This window comes from Hippocampus guttulatus, chromosome 15 (assembly GCF_054856545.1).
Source record: "Hippocampus guttulatus isolate MCC_2025c chromosome 15, RoL_Hgut_1.0, whole genome shotgun sequence".
NCBI lineage: Eukaryota > Metazoa > Chordata > Actinopteri > Syngnathiformes > Syngnathidae > Hippocampus > Hippocampus guttulatus.
Window position 1 is genome coordinate 16,000,678 of NC_141275.1, and position 18,420 is coordinate 16,019,097.

General features: G+C 49.7%; 1 long non-coding RNA gene across 1 annotated transcript; it reads right to left on the reverse strand.

Annotated features, from left to right (window-relative positions):
* Nucleotides 1–4,553: 4,553 nt before the first annotated feature.
* On the reverse strand, nt 4,554–17,279 carry LOC147194213 (uncharacterized). The gene is made up of 5 exons (XR_015102962.1): nt 16,924–17,279; nt 14,840–15,058; nt 9,325–9,492; nt 7,638–7,889; nt 4,554–6,985 (listed from the first exon to the last, which is right to left on the reverse strand). It is a non-coding gene; the product is annotated as an uncharacterized LOC147194213 (long non-coding RNA).
* Between the last annotated feature and the right edge of the window lie 1,141 nt (nt 17,280–18,420).

Consider the following 18,420-nt stretch of genomic DNA (forward strand, 5'->3'; position numbering starts at 1 on the left):
ATCGTGCCCCCTCGCTCGCTTCCGTGTGAGACTATGTGTGTGTGTGGGGGGGGACAAAAGCGTCAAGAAAGCAGAACTTGTCCCTGCTTGAGTTAGAACCCTGACGGTGTTTAAAAACACGCAAAGTCATGAAAGAGCATCAAAGCCTGACGACAGCTTTAAAAAAAAAAAGGAAAAGGGGGATGCAAAATCTTTTTGTCCAGCTGCTTTGGAAAACTGTACAAGGGGAAATATACTGTCGAGCTTCAAACGTTCGACTCGACGCTGTGTTTCAATTAACGTCATGAAGAAATACATTCCTCACCTCAAATCGACAGCTGGCAGCACCTTTTTTTTCCCCCCAAGAAATCAACTTGTACTCGACAACTATGTTGAGAACAGCAAAATTATTTGAACAGAATCCAACGCCTCATCTCCAGTCCACACGCCCCTTTTCTGTGCCCGAGATCAAAACAACAGTTGGTGCCATTCGAGCGGCGTACGACTCTTTGAAGTCCTTCGCTGCCATTGACGGCTAGAGAAGTCAAAGGCTCGTTGTTTTGAGCCGGACTGGCAGTGAATGAGTTGAATGTGGATGTGTTGACGCAATTATTCTTAGAATAAATCAATGCGTCTGGAGTTCCCCTCGAGAAAACAACGTCAAGTAAAAGGGCTCCTTTTTTTTCATCCGCCGGTGAGCGGCTGGGGCGCTGACCGGCTGTCAGTCCCCACACTGGCGGTGGAACTGCGGCGAACCGGGATCCCAACCTGCCCGAAGGCGGCCTGCGCCTTCAAGCTTTCGGATTTCATCACAGACGCCCGCCCCGGATGAAGGCTCACCCCAAGGGCCAGCTTTGCTGACTCAGGGAGGCTTCGTCATCGCCCTCTTCTTTTGTTGGCCGCCTTACGCGCGCAAACTCGGCCCCGCTGACTCACTGCGTGTTTGTCACGGAAGTCGCCAAGTCACACTAGCTTGACGCTGATGGTTTTCGTTTTGGGGCAGATACGCTTCCAGGGTTTTTTTTTTTTTTTTTTTTTCGAAGCCCCCGAGCCCCACGGACGCCAGCCGACCTCCTCGCAGGCTTAGCGTCACATGACACGAGGCTTTGAAGCCGTCTCCGTAGCAACCGCCTTCCAAACCCTCCAAGGACGGGTCATACCTCGACTTACAGGGCGGAGCCCTGCCCGAGCTCTCAACTCAGATTTTGGGGTCCACCAAATCAGTTCTCCCCACCAAAATGACCCGAAGCTATTCTAGCCTCCACAACATGACAAGACAGTCGCATAGTGGGCGGAAGTGTCCATGAAAAAGAATCTTGTAAGTCACTGCGACTTTCGGTGCAGTCTGAACATTTGCACTGCACCCAAGGATCGGAACGCCTTCAAATCTAAAATTTGAAAAGCCACTCGAGTGTGTACGTGGGTTGGGATTCTTTCAAATACCACCAGAGTGAGCCCAAGTGCCATCAGGACCAAAATTTAAGAATCACTACACGATAGCATGTAGCCTACGAAAAAAATGACATGCATTTTTAGGGCCCGAGCAGCAAACACTGCAGGGAACCTAACCTATCGTTTTCGTTGACATTTTTCTTCTTCAAGCATTTTCAGATTCAAATTATTCATCAAACGTCACCCTGCTTGCGAATTTTTTTGGAAAAGAAGGACAAAAGCCTTCCTAAGTAACACACACACACACACACAATGTGGGAAGGCAGCAGCAAAAGGCCCCAAATCCTCCTGTAAGCTCCTAATTGCGCCGCATTGTCCTGATGGACTTTGAACTCCAAATGGGGACGGACGACGCTGCAGGCCCTCAATCGTTCTGTGGGTGTGCGTGCGTGTGCGCGCGTGCGCGCACGCAAGCGAGCGGGCGGGCAACAGGTCGGGGCCGGAGGTCCCGTCTTCCTGAAAGTATCAAGGGCGACGACTTAACGCATCAAGCGCAAGACACCCAAAACACACAGCTAAAAAGATGGACAAGTCTGGCGCACATAGGTGTGAAAACTTGCGTGCGCACACACACACACGCACACACACACACATACACAAAATCTCACATACACACACAAAAAGTATCGCGCGTTAAGTTCCTTTAACCCTAATTTGAACCCTATTTCGAAAACCCAAACCCCAAATTTTGAAGATGATTTTTTTGGCAGGAAAAAAAAGCCCTTGCGATGCATGGACGTTTGTTACAGCAAAAAAAACTACCATTTATCAAGGTGTTTTTGATAACCGAAAAAAACGCCGATGTAAAGTAAGGCGTTTTTAGCCAAAAAAACAGACCATGTATAGTAAGGCTTTTTTAGTCAAAAAAACAACATAGTATAGTAAGGCGTTTTTAGCCCGAAAAAAACGACATACTATAGTAAGGCGTTTTTAGCCCGAAAAAAAACGACATAGTATAGTAAGGCGTTTTTAGCCCAAAAAAACGACATAGTATAGTAAGGCGTTTTTAGCCGAAAAAAACGACATAGTATAGTAAGGCGTTTTAGCCCGAAAAAAACGACATAGTATAGGAAGGCGTTTTTAGCCCAAAAAACGACATAGTATAGTACGGCGTTTTTAGCCCAAAAAAACGACATAGTATAGTAAGGCGTTTTTAGCCCGAAAAAAACAACATAGTATAGTAAGGCGTTTTTAGCCCGAAAAAAACGACACAGTATAGTAAGGCGTTTTAGCCCAAAAAAACGACATAGGATAGTAAGGCGTTTTTAGACCGAAAAAAACGACATAGTATAGTAAGGCGTTTTAGCCGAAAAAAACGACATAGTATAGTAAGGCGTTTTTAGCAAAAACAAAACGTCATAGTAAGGCGTTTTTAGGCCGAAAAAAACATCGTATAGTAAGGCGTTTTTAGCAAAAAAAAACGTCATAGTAAGGCGTTTTTAGCCCGAAAAAAACGACATAGTATAGTAAGGCGTTTTTAGCCCAAAAAAAACATCGTATAGTAAGGCGTTTTTAGCCAAAAAAAAACGACATAGTATAGTAAGGCGTTTTTAGCTAAAAAAAAACGTCATAGTATAGTAAGCCGTTTTTAGCCCGAAAAAAACGACATAGTATAGTAAGGCGTTTTTAGCCCGAAAAACACGGTCAGTTGAACCGGGGTTGCCTGGACCGAACACCTGCATGTGTACCCCTACACTGCCAGTGACTGTGACTTGATCTGAACGATAGGTGTATTTGGCCTGCACTATGGGGGGTTGCCAGTTAAAAAGAAAAAGTGTTTGGTGTTGTATTTTCACACATCACCAAGCGGGGTTCGAACCAGGGTTGTCTGGACAGAACACCTGCATGTGTACCCCTACACTGCCAGTGACTGTGACTTGCCCTGCACTATTGGCGTATTTGGCATTCACTAGGGAGAGTTTCCAAAAGTTTTTTTTGGTTTGGTGTATTTTATTTTCACATGTGACTGAGCGAGGTTTGAACCCAGGGAGCCTGGACCGAAAGCCGGCGCGTGTGCCTCTACACTACGACATATTGTCATTTTTTTGGGCTAAAAACGCCTTACGATACATGGACGCTTTTTTCGGGCTAAAAACGCCTTACTATACTATGACTTTTTTTTTTTGCTAAAAATGCCTTACTAAACTATGTGGGTTTTTTCGGGCTAAAAACGGCTTACTATACTATGACTTTTTTTTTTTTTTGCTAAAAACGCCTTACTATACTATGTCGTTTTTTTCGGCCTAAAAACGCCTTACTATACTATGTCGTTTTTTTCGGCCTAAAAACGCCTTACTATACTATGTTGTTTTTTTTGGCTAAAAACGGCTTACTATACTATGACGTTTTTTTTTAGCTAAAAACGGCTTACTATACTATGTCGTTTTTTTTTGGCTAAAAACGCCTTACTATACTATGTCGTTTTTTCGGGCTAAAAACGCCTTACTATACTATGTCGTTTTTTTCGGGCTAAAAACGGCTTACTATACTATGACGTTTTTTTTTAGCTAAAAACGCCTTACTATACTATGTCGTTTTTTTGGGCTAAAAACGCCTTACTATACTATGTCGTTTTTTTCGGGCTAAAAACGCCTTACTATGACGGGGTTTTTTTTGCTAAAAACGCCTTACTATGACGTTTTGTTTTTGCTAAAAACGCCTTACTATACTATGTCGTTTTTTTTCGGCCTAAAAACGGCTTACTATACTATGTCGTTTTTTTCGGGCTAAAAACGCCTTACTATACTATGTCGTTTTTTTCGACTAAAAAAGCCTTACTCTCCTATGTCGTTTTTTCCGGCTAAAAACGCCTTACTATACATGGTCGTTTTTTTCAGCTAAAAAAGCCTTACAATACATGGCCATTTTTTTCGACTAAAAAAGCCTTACTATACATGGTCGCTTTTTTCGGCTAAAAACGCTTTACTATAGATGGTCATTTTGTACTTTGAAAACTTGAAACTATAAGCCTGATCTGAAACCCAACTTGGAAACCCAAGTAGATGTGCTTGTACTGTATATTGTGAGGGATTGAGCCCGCGGCCCTTTGCGAGCCACCCCACAACCTCACAGCATTGGTGAATAAATCAGATGATGCTAAAATTGCCTTTATGACGTGAAAAACAAGGATCAGTGCATTGGCAACAAACAAAAGGTCAAGTTCACAATTTCAGGTGGTGGCGTTGTTTCCCGTGGCCCAATTCCAAACGAAACCAGACCATTAGCAACAAGTCGTGCACGCGTACCGCATCCTGGAAGTCCAAAATAACCACTCGGTGAGGGTCAGTGCACAAAAAGGGAATGGACGCTTGTAAAGTGTGCAAAAAGTCTTTTCTTTAGCAGCCCGAATGTCAGTTTCTGTGCATTCTAAAAATGATGCTCGGTGCGATGATGCAACGAAAGGGCGCCCCGTCGGCCCCGAAGATTCTCGACGGGCCCGGTCTGACGTCGCCGGCCGCGCGCGCCTCCAGCATCTGGCTCTTGACGTCGGACATCTTGCTGCGCTTTGAGGCGGACGAGCACCGCAGAGTCTGGGGGGGAGCGGCGCACCACCTGCGGACGGTGCTCCCGCTCTTTCCTGGAGGGTAGACTGGCTGGAGGGGACACGGAGAAACGGCGCTCGGTGGCGCCGCCGCGCACACCTTGGCCGTGTAGGAGGGACGCCGGATGCCGAGGCTGAAGGCCCCACAGGGACTCGGTGTTGTTGTGCTCCTTCAGATCCAGCAGCTGGATGAGGATGGCGGGGTCGATGTCCAGGAGGCCGCCGCCGGCCGCGCCGCCGCAAGACGCCCCGCCTCCTCCGCTGGCGGCCCGGCCAATGGCGGAGCTGAGAAGTGCGGAACGCAGACAGGAGCTGGCGCCGCCTGAGGAGGAGGCAGAGGAGACGATGTCAACAGGAACAAGTCTGGGATTGACTTTTGACAACATTCGGGGACTCCGCTTCATCCCAACTTGTCGTTGCCTTTTGTGGGGCGGACTTTCTTTGTCTTCCGATGAGCTAAAATGACTTGCGTCCGCTTCAATGCCATCGCGCCACCTCTTGCTTTGTCATGCGTGCGGCAGGTCTTTCTTTTGACCCTTGAATGGGAAATTTAGACAAGAATAAATTCAAGTGAGTAAATGCAGCAAACATTTGTTCAGGACACTGTGGGGTCACTCATTTTTTACATGTGCAAGAAAAGCCCTTTCTTCAGGTCAGCGATAAGGCCTTTGAAGGACCAAAAAAAAAGCCACTGGTGCCCGTTTCTATATGCGCTCATTGGAATGACTCATCTTCCTCCAACGCAAGTCAGCTGGCGAGTGAGGGGGGGGGGGGGCTCCCCCCTCTGTCGCAGGCAGCGCTAGAAGAAACGTTCTGGCCATGACTGGCCTTCTTCGACACTGGCTCCCAAAATAAAGCCCATGCAAGAGGCCTCGCTGCGGGGCGGGAGAGTTAAACATTAGCATGCTCCGATTTTCGACAAACACACATTGTGAACAACAACAAAGAAATTGTTGCTCTCCCTTCCGATCAAGTCCATCGCGTCGGTGGTCCGGCTTTGGCTTTGCGGCTTCCAAAAAGATCATCGGGGGCCTCGGCGGACTGAGTGCTGTTTACGCTATCGCACCTTTGACGTGTCAGCGTCTGTATACGAGCGTCCATTCATCTCCGCTTGGAGGTGGACCGGATGAAAGCGCCCGTGGACATTTGACCTTCCGGGAGTGCACGTTTGGGTGCCACTCAGAGGATGAACCGTCACCGACACCATTAGCGCGTCTTCGTTTTAGCCCCTGATGACCTGGCCCGCACTTTTTATTTACTTTGGCGGCACGTGAACCCAAATTAATCACGAGCTACCAAACCCGCTTTGCCATGGCTGAAAAAATTGCCGGGCTGACAAAAATGAGTAGCCGCGTTACTTCAAACAACTGCCAGCTCAACGCTAACATAAAATGGAAAACAACAGGCGGGCTAAAAAGGAATTCGCAATGATTTTACAGTTCAAACCACCCTTCAAATAAGCGCCGGCTCAATGCTCGCAAAATGTAAAACAACGTAGGGGCGTGAAAAAAAATGAGCAATAATGTTCGGGCAAGTATAAGCCTTCAAACAATCGCTAGCTCACCGCGAACGCATATCGTTAAAGCATACGGACGGCCGAACAGAAATTAGCATCGGCGAGATGGTCGCGACGCGCCTTCAAACAAAGACCATCAAAAAATGAAAATGCGCGGCGGACGAATCGCAACCGGGTGGGCGTCGACCCGATTGCGAAATCAAGGCTAGATTTTCCTTTACGGGCCACGAGATGGAGATTGTAAACAAAGTGGACGGCGCAGGAAGTCGGCCCAAATGAGACAACAAAGAGAGCAATCCGAAAATGAGGGTGCCCATTTTTGGGGGGGAAATTGCGCCATTTGTAATTAATGCTCAATTAAACTCCAGGCGGGCGCCCCCAAATCCCTCGTAAGGTCCCACATGAGCCGCCGCAGCTGGTCCACATTGGACCGCAGAGCTCTGGTTACCTTGTTAAGGTGAACTGGCTTCCTCTCTGATCCCGGACAGCAGTTTGGCCTAAAAAAAAAAAAAAAAAAAAAAGTGATTACGTGCAGACGGGAGAAACTTTTCAATCAGTAAAAGTATCGATCGATTTAAGGAATGTCTCAAGAAACAAACAAAAGAAAAACATCCTGCCGGTCTGCTGTCATTTCGACGTTACAATTCCAAATTAAAACGGGAACGCCGTTGCTTGAAATGAACGTGTTTTTTTTTTTTTTTGCGACGAGCTGAACCGATTTGGCTGGCAAGGCTTGAAAGCATCAACGCGCTTGCACGAGGACATTCCAGCGCGGGGTCGTCCACACGCTGCAGCGCGCGCGTTGACGCCGGGCGAATGGTTACGTGAAGGTTACGACAGGAGCGCGCGTCCCAACGCCTCGGCCTAATCGGCCCCGCCTCCAAAGCAAGCCTTCGCTGGGCCGTCGTCGTCATCTTCATCATCCCAATTGGAAAGGTCACGGGCTATTTAGCCATCGCTTGAGTTCGTCCGGGAGGAACTTCTCGAATCATTCATGTACTTTGTGAGCCCTCGCGGGACAAACTCGGCACCTGACAGGGTGACGACACGCGTCGCCGGGTAGTCACAATTATCCGAGACGTATAATCGTTCGCTTTGTGTGTGTATGTGTATAAAAAATGAGCATTTTGAAAAGTAACCATCCCAAACCTTAAATGGAGCTCTGAGCCGAGTGCCGCGGGCCCCCGCGGCAAACTCCGCCCATCCGGGAAAGCAGTCGTCTTCGCCGTCCGTCAGCCGGACGGTCCGTTTCTTGCCCGCGTCCCGCCCGAGGTGTCGAGACGCAGCCGGCGCCGGGCGACGGGTCCGCATGACACTTGGCGTGACGTGTCGGCCGCAGCCTCCCTCGCGCGAGGCGCCGCTGAGAGTCGTCGCTTCCTGCGCGTGTCGCCCCGCCGAGAACTGGGAAAGCAAATTGTTGAATTGTTGAAATCCGCCCGCTCAACAGAATTCGCTTCTTTAACTTCGACCATCGCCGTAAAAATCTTCATCACAGTTTTGTTTCGCGAGCGGAAGGACCCCGTGGCAGGTTTCGGATGCTTTTAGCTGGCGTTCGCACGGCGAATATCTTTTGCTTGCGGCCTCGAGGCGAGCGGGCCTCGCCTCTTTTGGGACACTCGCGCCGATGTCAAGTCATTCTTCGAGCCATTGTGAGGCGACCGGCTTTCTGTTCTTATCTCATGATGATCGAAACCGAGTGAAAGGCGATGAGAAAACCCACAGAGACGAAGATCTTTTGAAAATGCGAAGGAGTTTAGCGATAAAGAATCTTGGCCAAATTTGCGTTGAGGTGATTTGAAAGGCGTGTTCACGCAATGTAAAATGACAAAAAAAAAATCCTAAGTCACAGGAAAGCTTTTTTGTTTGTTTGGGTTTTCTCCCCCCCCCCCCCCCCCCCCAAAATAAACTCATGGTACGAGACCAAATAGTCCCCGGCTGCCGCATTGTTGGGCTAAAGACTTGTGGAAACAATGCTAATGACTGGCTGCTAACGAGCAGCTAATGTGCAAAGTGCCATTAGGCCGTCTTGTTATCCGCGCGCGCGTGTTTGCCCCGAGGGGGGGCCGTCGGCTAATCCGTGTTGACCGGAGGGCTCCGAGCGCCATTCCAGGTCACGGCTGCGCACCGCGGATCAACAAATTCCTCAGTGACGAAGGTGTGAGAGGAAGAAGCCGTCGCACCTTCCTCATCCTCACCTTCCGGGGCGGATTCGGCGCGCGGACGCAGAAACAAAGAAAAGTCGAGCGGCAATTTGAATTCGTTGTGACGACGGCGCACCGTCTTGTGACACGTAAACATCAAACGTCGACATTTGGATTGTCGCAAAGGGTCGCGACATTTGGGCTCGTCATTCGGTTCTCTCTCGAGCTTCAAAATGGGGCGAAGGACGAAATATTGAGAACGTGCAACATCGCCACGCTGCAGCGGATGCTTTTGTTCCTTGTGATCAGAAGACAGCGGCCCGGGGGATTTCTTTGTGAATTTGCTGTGGTGATGAGCCTTTTGTTTGGCTTCGGTGATTTTTGTAGATAGATTTTTTTTCCATTTGTTGTTGTGATTCTATTTGGGGGGGGGGGGGGGGTTTGTGTTTTGGTACTTGCTGTTGTGTTTAGTGATTTTATTTTGGGGCGTTTTGCACTTCGGCGCCAGCACGCGATCGAGCGGCCATCCGACGTTGCCGCTTTATTCCAAAAGGGCGGCGACAAACAATCACTCTTGTGATTGACAGTTTGGTGTCACGCAGACAAATGTCAACGTGGTGCGCCGACGCGGCGAGAAAGCTTTGGCGGCGTCGGACAACGTCTTTAGCTAAGTCGTAAACGCCGCGCCGCCTTACCCGAAGTGGAAATCGATGTGCGCGGGCCAGAAATCAAGAGCGGCGTTCCAAACCGGCTCTTCTTTCCGTGCGTGCAGAAACAACAGGTCGCCGAGCCGCTTGATGAATGGCGCTTTCTGCACGGTTTACTCTGCAGCGAAAACGCCTTGGAGTGACTCATTTTTCAGACTGAAAGAAGAAGAGGAAAGAAAAAAAAATGGGCACGGTTGGAAGACATCACAAATATTAGCCGTATGTTTGAATGGGCCACAAAGAAAAACTCCAGTTGATTCAAAGTGGCCTTTTGTGTTGCCTTTTGTTTGTTTTGGCTTCTTCAACTGCACCTTTTCATACATTGAGGGAGAAAAAAAAAAACAACCGAAAAAAAAAAAAACCCGACAGCCTCGTTAAGGGCCCGCACGTTTGCCAATAAGCCCCCAAAATGAGGGCAAAATTGCTAATCCTAAAAACAACTTTGAGTCTGCGTCTGCCGTAATTCAGATTGAACACATCAGATCAAATCAGGAGGAATTGAAAAAAAAAAAACAACAACCCCCAAATAAGGTGAGAATTCAAATAAATCGAAGAAATGCGGTGCCGTGTGGAATCAAAATTGTATCACCGTGAACGAATGCAAGACAATGTAAAACTTTGATTTTAGGAAAAAAAAAAACATCTCATTTGACAAAAACCATGGAGACCATAAGGAGATTTTTGCGGGCAAAAATCCCAAAAGAATTTTCCTTATCTTATGACATGATTATGGTAGCGGAATTGTTGAGGCCGCTTCATTAGGGACGCAGTGGAATACGACCCAAATACGGCAACAACAAAAAATTCTTTGAAAGATCGCATCGAGTAAATGCACGGAATGAGACATCCAAGGTCTTGTGACAAAAGCCAGGAAGCGTGTACCTTCTTTATCCTCGACACGAGCCGACCTCTCCCCCAGACATTTCTGCTCCGTTTTGCAAGGGGAAGAAATTGCACGGTGCCGATGCCCACGGAATGCGGGATGCGAGGCCTTCTGACCTCATCTCGCACACATCCCAGATATGAGCCGAGCAACCTCTTTCCAGACTTTGGGGGGCTGGGGGCGGGGGGGGGGGGGGGGATTCATTCTTGTGAGGGGGAGCAACAAATGCACCGCGCAGGGGCGTCTGACGAACCGATGTCACATTTGGACGAATCAAACTGCCTCAAGATCACAAACAATTGCGACTCGAGGGGAAGCTAGTGCACAAATATCTCGCCTTGGGCAATGAGCCACGTGCTGCTGCACCAAGACATCGACGAGGAATGAGAAGCCATTCAGGTTTTAATCAGTGCGTGTCGGATGGGTTGAGTCCTCGTACAAAGGCGTCAGTGTGAGCGCGAGCGTGGGAGCTGCTCTGTTTAGCGAAGGACCGACTACCTTTTTCTCCGTTCTTCATGTCAACACCCTTCCCGAGCGATTACTCATTTGCCCGCTACCATGACGACAGCGCGCACGCAGTTGTACAAAGTCAACTCGCCGGGCTCGGATGTCATTCAAATGACACTTTGTCTATTTAAAACAACTTCATAAATCAGCCTTTTGAAAGTTCGCACGGCTTCATGCCAACAGCCGCCATTAGGCGGGCTGACCGATAGCATCAATGTCTGTGTAGTACTGCCCCCCGGTGGCCAATGCGCACAAGACAGAAGGAGCAGCACCATGTCCACTGGAGTGAATCAAACGGCAGCAAAAAGACATAAATAAGCGATGAAATTCTAAATGATTTGAACAGATTAACGGCAATTGCATAAGCGTCAATGGAGAACGATGACGTGGGATGAAAACGTGGAACGTTGTCCATCCACGTACCTCAGCAAGCAAGCCCGGATAAAAAGAATTCAACATCAGAAAGTTCTGGCAGCCACGCGCACGCGCACGCACACACACACACGCACGGCAGTGCCGAGTACTCGTTGCCCCGAGAGACGTTGATGAAGAGCCTCATCAGGCTTGTAAAGAGGAGATGGTCCACTTTGAAGTGGGCCTGACACTGTCCAGAAGCAAGTGCGCGTGTGCGTACGCGCGCGCGACTTAGCCCGTTTATGTCTGTGTTTGTCATTCCACAGTTATAAAGGTGGATGTAAACACAAAAGGAAGAAAGCGAGAGAGCAGGACGCCTGGCCGCAGAAGCGCTCATACGCCGAGTTGGCAAGCAGGAGGCAATGGGGGGGGGGGGGGGGGGGTGGCAGTGAGCCGAGTCCATCAAAAAGTGGCAAGCAGATTGAGAAGCCACAGATGGAACGGAAACAACCGTTTTTCTGTTTTTCAGATTTTTAAAAGGCTTCAAAATACAAAAACAAAACTCAAGTCATCATGACATTTAGAGCAAGCAAAACGTTTGCTGATGGGGGGGGGGGGGGGGCAAATCAAGATCGAATGTAATTAGGAGGGGGAAGAATGTGGGAGAGATGAAAGACAATAAAGAAAAGAAAAGTGCGTATTTGCAATTGGATTCGAGGATCAAACTAAGCGCATGTCAAATGAAAAGAGATGCGGGATGGAACGTCACGTCAAAATCATGACATCGCGGGACACATTTCTGAATAAACCCCCGCGCGTGCCATAAAAGGCCCCCCACTCCACTCCCCGGGGCCGCTTGACGGTTATTGAAGAGGCGAGTGTCAGCGAGCGTCCCGTCACTTCGTAAGTCTTGCGGCGTCTTCCTCGGAACGGGCCTAATGCGTTCCGTTTGACCTTCCCCGCCGTAAATCGCGTTTCGGGCGGGCCTCAGATCTCGAGAGCGCGCGCATGTACGGGTGTCCGCGTATTGCGCACGTGTAAAAGGATTAGCGGGGGGAAAAAATTAAGCGGGATTAAAAAATGTAAAGAATCAAGCGGTTTGGTTGACTCGATGGGCGTTGTGCGCTTGGTCACTAGTTGCAGAATACAAGATAGGCGGTCGTCACGACCGTCGAATAACTAAGCTGTCGTCCTATTTTTCCCCAGCATTTGTATTTACAACCCCTTTCAGTTTGGATTCCTTTTCGGTTCATTTTGAGGCTTTTTTTTTCAATCCCATTAGCGAGGGGAAAAAAAAAAATAAAAAAATCAAGCGACGTGTTGATTTCCACTCATTTATGAAGTGGCAGCACAGTCCGGCCAGCATCGGTCAACTTCAGGTGCCGGCCCCGGGCCATCGGGCTGCTGTTAATGTCGCACCCTGCTTAAAACTGACTTCTTGTTGTTTTTAAACATCTTATTTCAGATGAGTGTTTTTGCCTTTAACTGTAACAGTTTTGTTACGAATTTGCAAGTCTAACAACAATAACAAGCCGAGTATAAAACGTCCAATGTTAATGTTAAAATTTTGACTACGAACCTTTTTTTTGGGGGGGGGGGTCGGTTTTTTTTTTTGGGGTGCCGCCGCCGCCGTCCTGCTTCGCACGTTTGTTCCAAAGCGCAACAGCCGATTGCAAGAAAGATTTGCAGCAGCTTCAGGGGCCTCCGGCACGCTCGAGAGGGGGCACTAGTGGGCTGCTCCGGAGCATGCCAGTGTGTGTGTGTGAGGGATATAAATAAATACTAGGGATAAACCTTATGAATAAGATTATTATTTTTTTTTTTTAATATGAAGGGGATCAATGACAAACAGTGAAAACATTTGGAGATTTGGAAACAACCAAAACATTTGGGGTGGCAAAAATATATATCTTGATGAATGACGAAGAAGGTGCGCGAGTCGAACCCTCGCGCTCGTCTCCGTCAGCGTCTCGCGCTACCCAAATTTGCATTTAGCGTCTCATGGAAACACGTCCCATCGCAGAAAGTGAGAAAATCAGCCTCGGCCGCCAAAGTTTGGCTCGACCGGACAAACGCGCGCCTCCGACGACGCCCGCCGCGGCTCGTCGGAGGGGAGGCTCCAGTCGCCACTCAGACGAGAGAGGAAGCGCTCGTATCTGCTTCCAATTTTTGGGATTCTTTATGGGGGGGGGGCAGGGGGGGGGGAGTCAAAAAATTCAAACAGGTGACGCGTGGTTTCCCTTGGACTTAAATGAGTCAGAAAGTCGGTGAGGAAACAGTCACAAGCGCAATCCAAAGCTAATTTGGCCCCCCTTTCTTTCTATCCACAAATGACGTGTTTGCGTTTCAAATGAAAAATAATTTTTAAGAAAAAGAACAAGATTGCTGTTCGGCGGCGAGCGGTCGCCGCAGGCTGTCCAAGCCTTAATTGACATTGCCGTTGCCTTTTTGGGGGGTGAGTCAGGATGAGTCAGCAGCATCCGCACCTTCAAGGATTCGGCCCGCCCGCACGCATCTCAAATTCGTATCTTCTCTTCCGCTAAAACACGCCGACAAATCTTTCGTCCCGACGTTTACGTGAGGGGTTCAAGTCATTCATTCCTCGGCGTATCCCGCGGCCAAGACGGGATACGCCAGCCGGCGCGATGTCGTTACGTGGGCGGGCCTAGCAGGAGACAGGTGAGTCTATAGAGTAATTGGTTTCCTGGAGAGGATTAACTTGTCTGCCTCGGGCCTCTCCCTTCAACAATACGCAGGTAGTGTGTATCCCCCGGTTGCCCGGGCGACAAGAATCTTTTGCCACACTCTTTGTCCCCTTCGCATAGCAAAGCTTTTAGCAAGATGTTCTGCGCACGTTAATACGGACAAGGTTTATATGCTCGGAATGCTAACCCGGGTGAGCTAGCGCCGCGTTAGCATCCTAGCGCTAACACTTTGGATGGCGGCAGGAGCCACTTATGAAACTTTTGCCGCTACTCTCTTGCTAGCTTGGCCACACTTCAAACCCAAAATGACCCGACTGACTTGTTCAATTGAACGCACGGGTCTTTGAGAGACATTTTTGCGGGTGGTCTTGAGGTAGACAAGACCGCCGAACTTCATGCCGATCGGTCAAACTGGTGTTGGGGGCTTTTTAATTTAGTTTGTTTGCATTCAGGACCCCTTTGCTCGGCGACTTTTCGGGCATGTTGAGGCCCCCAACAAAGCAAAATCAAAGCATTAGCTCCTCCGCGTAAGAAATAAAACAGGGCTGGGCCCCGAGCCGCTTCCCTTTGCTATTATCAAGGGATTTCCATTTGATTGACAGCTGGAAAGCCGAGTGACACATTCAGAAAAGGGAGGCTCGCCACGGGGCCGAAGGCGAAGCGGGCGCGCGAGTTTCCCACCGAGCGGCGGGCGGGAAGAGACGGCCAGACGCCTTCGTGGCGCAGTCGTGTCTGAACAAAATCCCGGCGAGGAGCCGCGCACGCCGTTCGTACGAGCGAGGCGAGAGAATCGTCCCGCGGGCGACGTAGCACAGATTTTTCCCCATTCCGGTTGCTTTTTGACTTTGTTTGTTTTTTTTTAATTTATGGCGTGTTTGTAAATGAGAACGCCCCAATGTAAATATTGGACGTCGCTTGTTGTGCACGGCTCGCTCAGTTCTCACGGCGCAGCCGATGACGCGAACGCTTGGCAAGCGCCGCCGGCCTGGACGAGGCGGGCGAGGCTCCACCCTGGCACGGCGCAGCCGGTTTGCCGCCGCATGCGCTCGCTCACCTTGATTGGGCCGCGCTTTGTTCCAATGTGAATGAAGGCCATGATGGTCCGATTTACTCCGGCGCTGATGCGTCACAGGAATGTGCCACGGTTGGTTTTGCCTCGCCCGCCAACGCCCCGAAAGAGCAGCGGGCGATTGACGGCAAGCCGCCCGTGAAGCTCCCGACACCGATGCGCCACGTCAACTGAAGAGGCTTCTGCTCGACCGTGAAAGTCCTGCTGAGAAGGCCACAGTCAAAATATTACAAAGGGCTCTTTTGTGATGCGACGCTCCAGCGAGCGCAATAACACGTGTTTGTTCAACTAATGCCTACTTGAAAGTGTCAATCAAAACCCCTTCTTATCTGCGCGTCATTTTTCATAGGGATGTGTACCTAATGAAGCGGCCAGTGTCAGCAAATCAACTATTTTGTACAAAAACAAAAAAAGGGCCAAGACGCTCTCCGAACATGGCCGACACAATGCCAAAGAATCCACAAAGATGGCCGCCACGCTGCCGCAGTGCCAATGGAGCGCCTTCAGGTGATCGTTCCATTCAAGCCCTCGTCGTTTCGTGTTCCTGAGCGAGAAAATCCCAAATTTTCTCGCTCAGGCAGCGCTGACGCGTTTGCGGCCGCTGCCAGTTTGCCTTCCGGCGGCAAATGAGTCATTTGGATCGAGGAGGGCCGATTCTTCTCAACGCTCCGAATTTGCTCGCCGCTCGCTGTGGTTCTCAGACGAGCGGCTCGACTCAAGCCGCACGACGGGCGGCGAAGCCGCGTTCAAAACGACGGTCCGCCAATGGAAAACGGGCTCCTTCGCAGCCCGACACGTGACGTCGACCGACACGAGTCGGTTTGCTGTCGTGCGCGCGGCCGACGCACGAGAAAGCGACGAGGCCTTTCCTCGAGCGACTGGCAAAACACAAAAGGCGTTTGCGATGATTAACGGTGATTCAGCTGCATCGGCAGGACGGAGTTGAGCTGCGCCCTGAAAAGCTTTCAAATTCAACAATTGGACATTTGTTTGAGGAAATTGCCCGGCATTTTCCCCAAGCCAGAAATCATAAGAAAATCATTCGGATCTCCTGCCAGGCTGCTTAACGATTGTCACGTGTCGAGCAAAGCCAAATGAAAGAAGTAGAAAAAGGACAAAAGCACCACAAATACAAACATGAGCTGCGATTTCCATCTCGCCAAATATACACGTCAAATTAGGTTTGACAGATTCTCACAAATCCCGATTTGGAGCATGATTTGGGTTTGTTTTTTTTATACCCCACAACCACCACCAATAAAAAAATAAAAGCAATTTCATTTTATCACCGCTTATTTTTCAAACTCATTTTTATTCTTTGGTTTCTGACTCAGCATGAGACTTCCGACTGTCTTTTTTGTTGCATCGTTTGTTGTATGTTGTATGAATTACTTTTGCTCCAAGTACCAAACTTGGTCTTGAGCAGTTTCAGAAATACGGTTGAGTTGAGTTCAATTGCGCCGGTTTAAAAAAAAAAAAGGAGCATTACAGTACTTTCAGTTGATTGACTGCGGTTTCAGTGCAAAAAGCTGATTGTTACGACTCATGATGAGATCGCGTTTGATGGCGATGACGCGGCGTGTGCAGCGCATCTCTTCGACGAAATCACTGAAGAAGCCCCCCCCCCACCCCCCGCAACCCCCACCTCCCATCCCCTCGTTTGCCCCCTCGCTTCTTCCGACCCGAGTTGATCCCCGCGTCCGCCCGAGACGCTTTTATGCATTCTGCGCAAGAGGCGCAGAAGGGCGGGCGTGGGGGTACTCTAAGTGCCCCCCCAGAGAGCCAGGGAGCCGACAACCTGCCAATTACCCCCGCGAGTCGGCCGAACAGCAAAGCGCGGCGGAGGCCGGCACACACAAGCGGGCGCGTGCGTGCTCGGAGGTGACATCACGGATATGTATGACAGGCGAGCTCGCGCAGCGCCGTGATTTCCCCAGGTAGCCCCGTTAAGCCCCGCGCGAGACGCGGATTTGTCCGACACCTTGTTTAACACAGACGTCAAAGAAAAGGAGAGAAAGATAGAAAGCCGGCTTACAACGGGGCGCTCGAGGTTTGACGGAGGTGCTCACCTCGCTTTGATTGACGGCGGGAAGGCGTCGGTCGTTTTCGTAACATCCGCCGAATGAGCAAGTGCGGACGGAGCCGCGAAGGCGGGCGCCCGTTCGGAGAGTCCAACGGGGTCCGAGGAGAGTTCTCGCGCGGGAATGCGCCGCCATTTTGTCGATTTCGGTCTTGACGGGACGGAAGTTGTTTCGCTATGCTAGGTTCGGCTAGCAGCACAAGAGGAAGCTTCGGTCCTCTTGTCGGCGTGTTGTGTTCCGTAAAAACTCAGGCAAAACAAAAAAAAAAAAACAGGTGGCGTTCGGACGGACAAAAATTGGAACAACAAATGGTCTTGGCGTTGTCCCGTCGGGCCCCTCGGCGACGCCAGACCAAAGCAATCGATCGCGCCGTCATCCGAGCTCAGCCAACCAACGGCGCAAAAACGAGGATGTCGCCGCGGATTGGTGACTCGGAAGTGACCTTTTGCCGCCGAATCTTTTAGATGGCGATAAAATTGCCTGTTAGTCATTCAGATGCAGCTCTCATTTGCTTTCACTTCACGGGGAGAATTTCCCATGGAGACTCGCAGGTGCCTGAGGTGGAGTGTCTCACCTTTGACCCCGAGGCGCCGCTGTGCGGAACTCCTGTCAAACTTCACAAAAACAAACTCCTGTCTGGATTCTTCTGGAATACAGAAGACGCAGGTGCTATCTTCTGGCAAATCTTCAACCAGGCTGTCAGATCTGGATTTTCTTGCAGTTGTTGTAATTAGCAATAATATAGACCAAATCAATATGGTCATTTTCTAACCTGATCCATCTCGCATGGTAATTTGACAAGTTTTCATTTGAACGAGATGATAGCGTCATCAGTGTTATCCTCTGAAAACGTGAAACTTCAAAATGAGCACATTATGTGACGTTAAAACTCTCCTGTTAGAATTGATCACGTAATAAAGTGCAACAAAGTGTCAGGTTTTTTTTTGCAGGGAGCTTTTCACAGGCTAACGTGAACCTTCTCATGTTCAAACGGGAAATTCATCCTATGCTAGCACGATATCACATTTTTAAAAATATTGATTTGTTTTTGCCGGTGCAGCGGCAATACGCCTTCCTCCTCGTCTTGCCTGTTCCACTCACAAACAAATGAAGAACCGCCACGCACGGAAGATTTTGCCGACAAGGCACGTGGCAGCGCGAAACAAAAAGACATCCTGAAGACCCGTCAAGTTTCCGCTCGGCTCGGTGGGGAGGGGTGCCCTCGCCAGCCCCAAATTGGTTTGCTGAGAAGACGGGCGCGGCGCAGGTAATTATGCAGACGGCGCGGGGAGCGGTGACATCAGAGCTAAAGCCCAGAGATGGAGCTTGTTAGCGGCCAGCTCCATTAAGGCTCGCCCCCGGCCCCCTGGACGGCATCTCCGTTCTCTTCCTTTGTCTTCCCGGCAGAGCTAAATTGGCTTCCCCCAAGCCGCCTCCGCCACGCCGCGCTCATGTATATACATGGCGAATCCCCCGCAGACACGG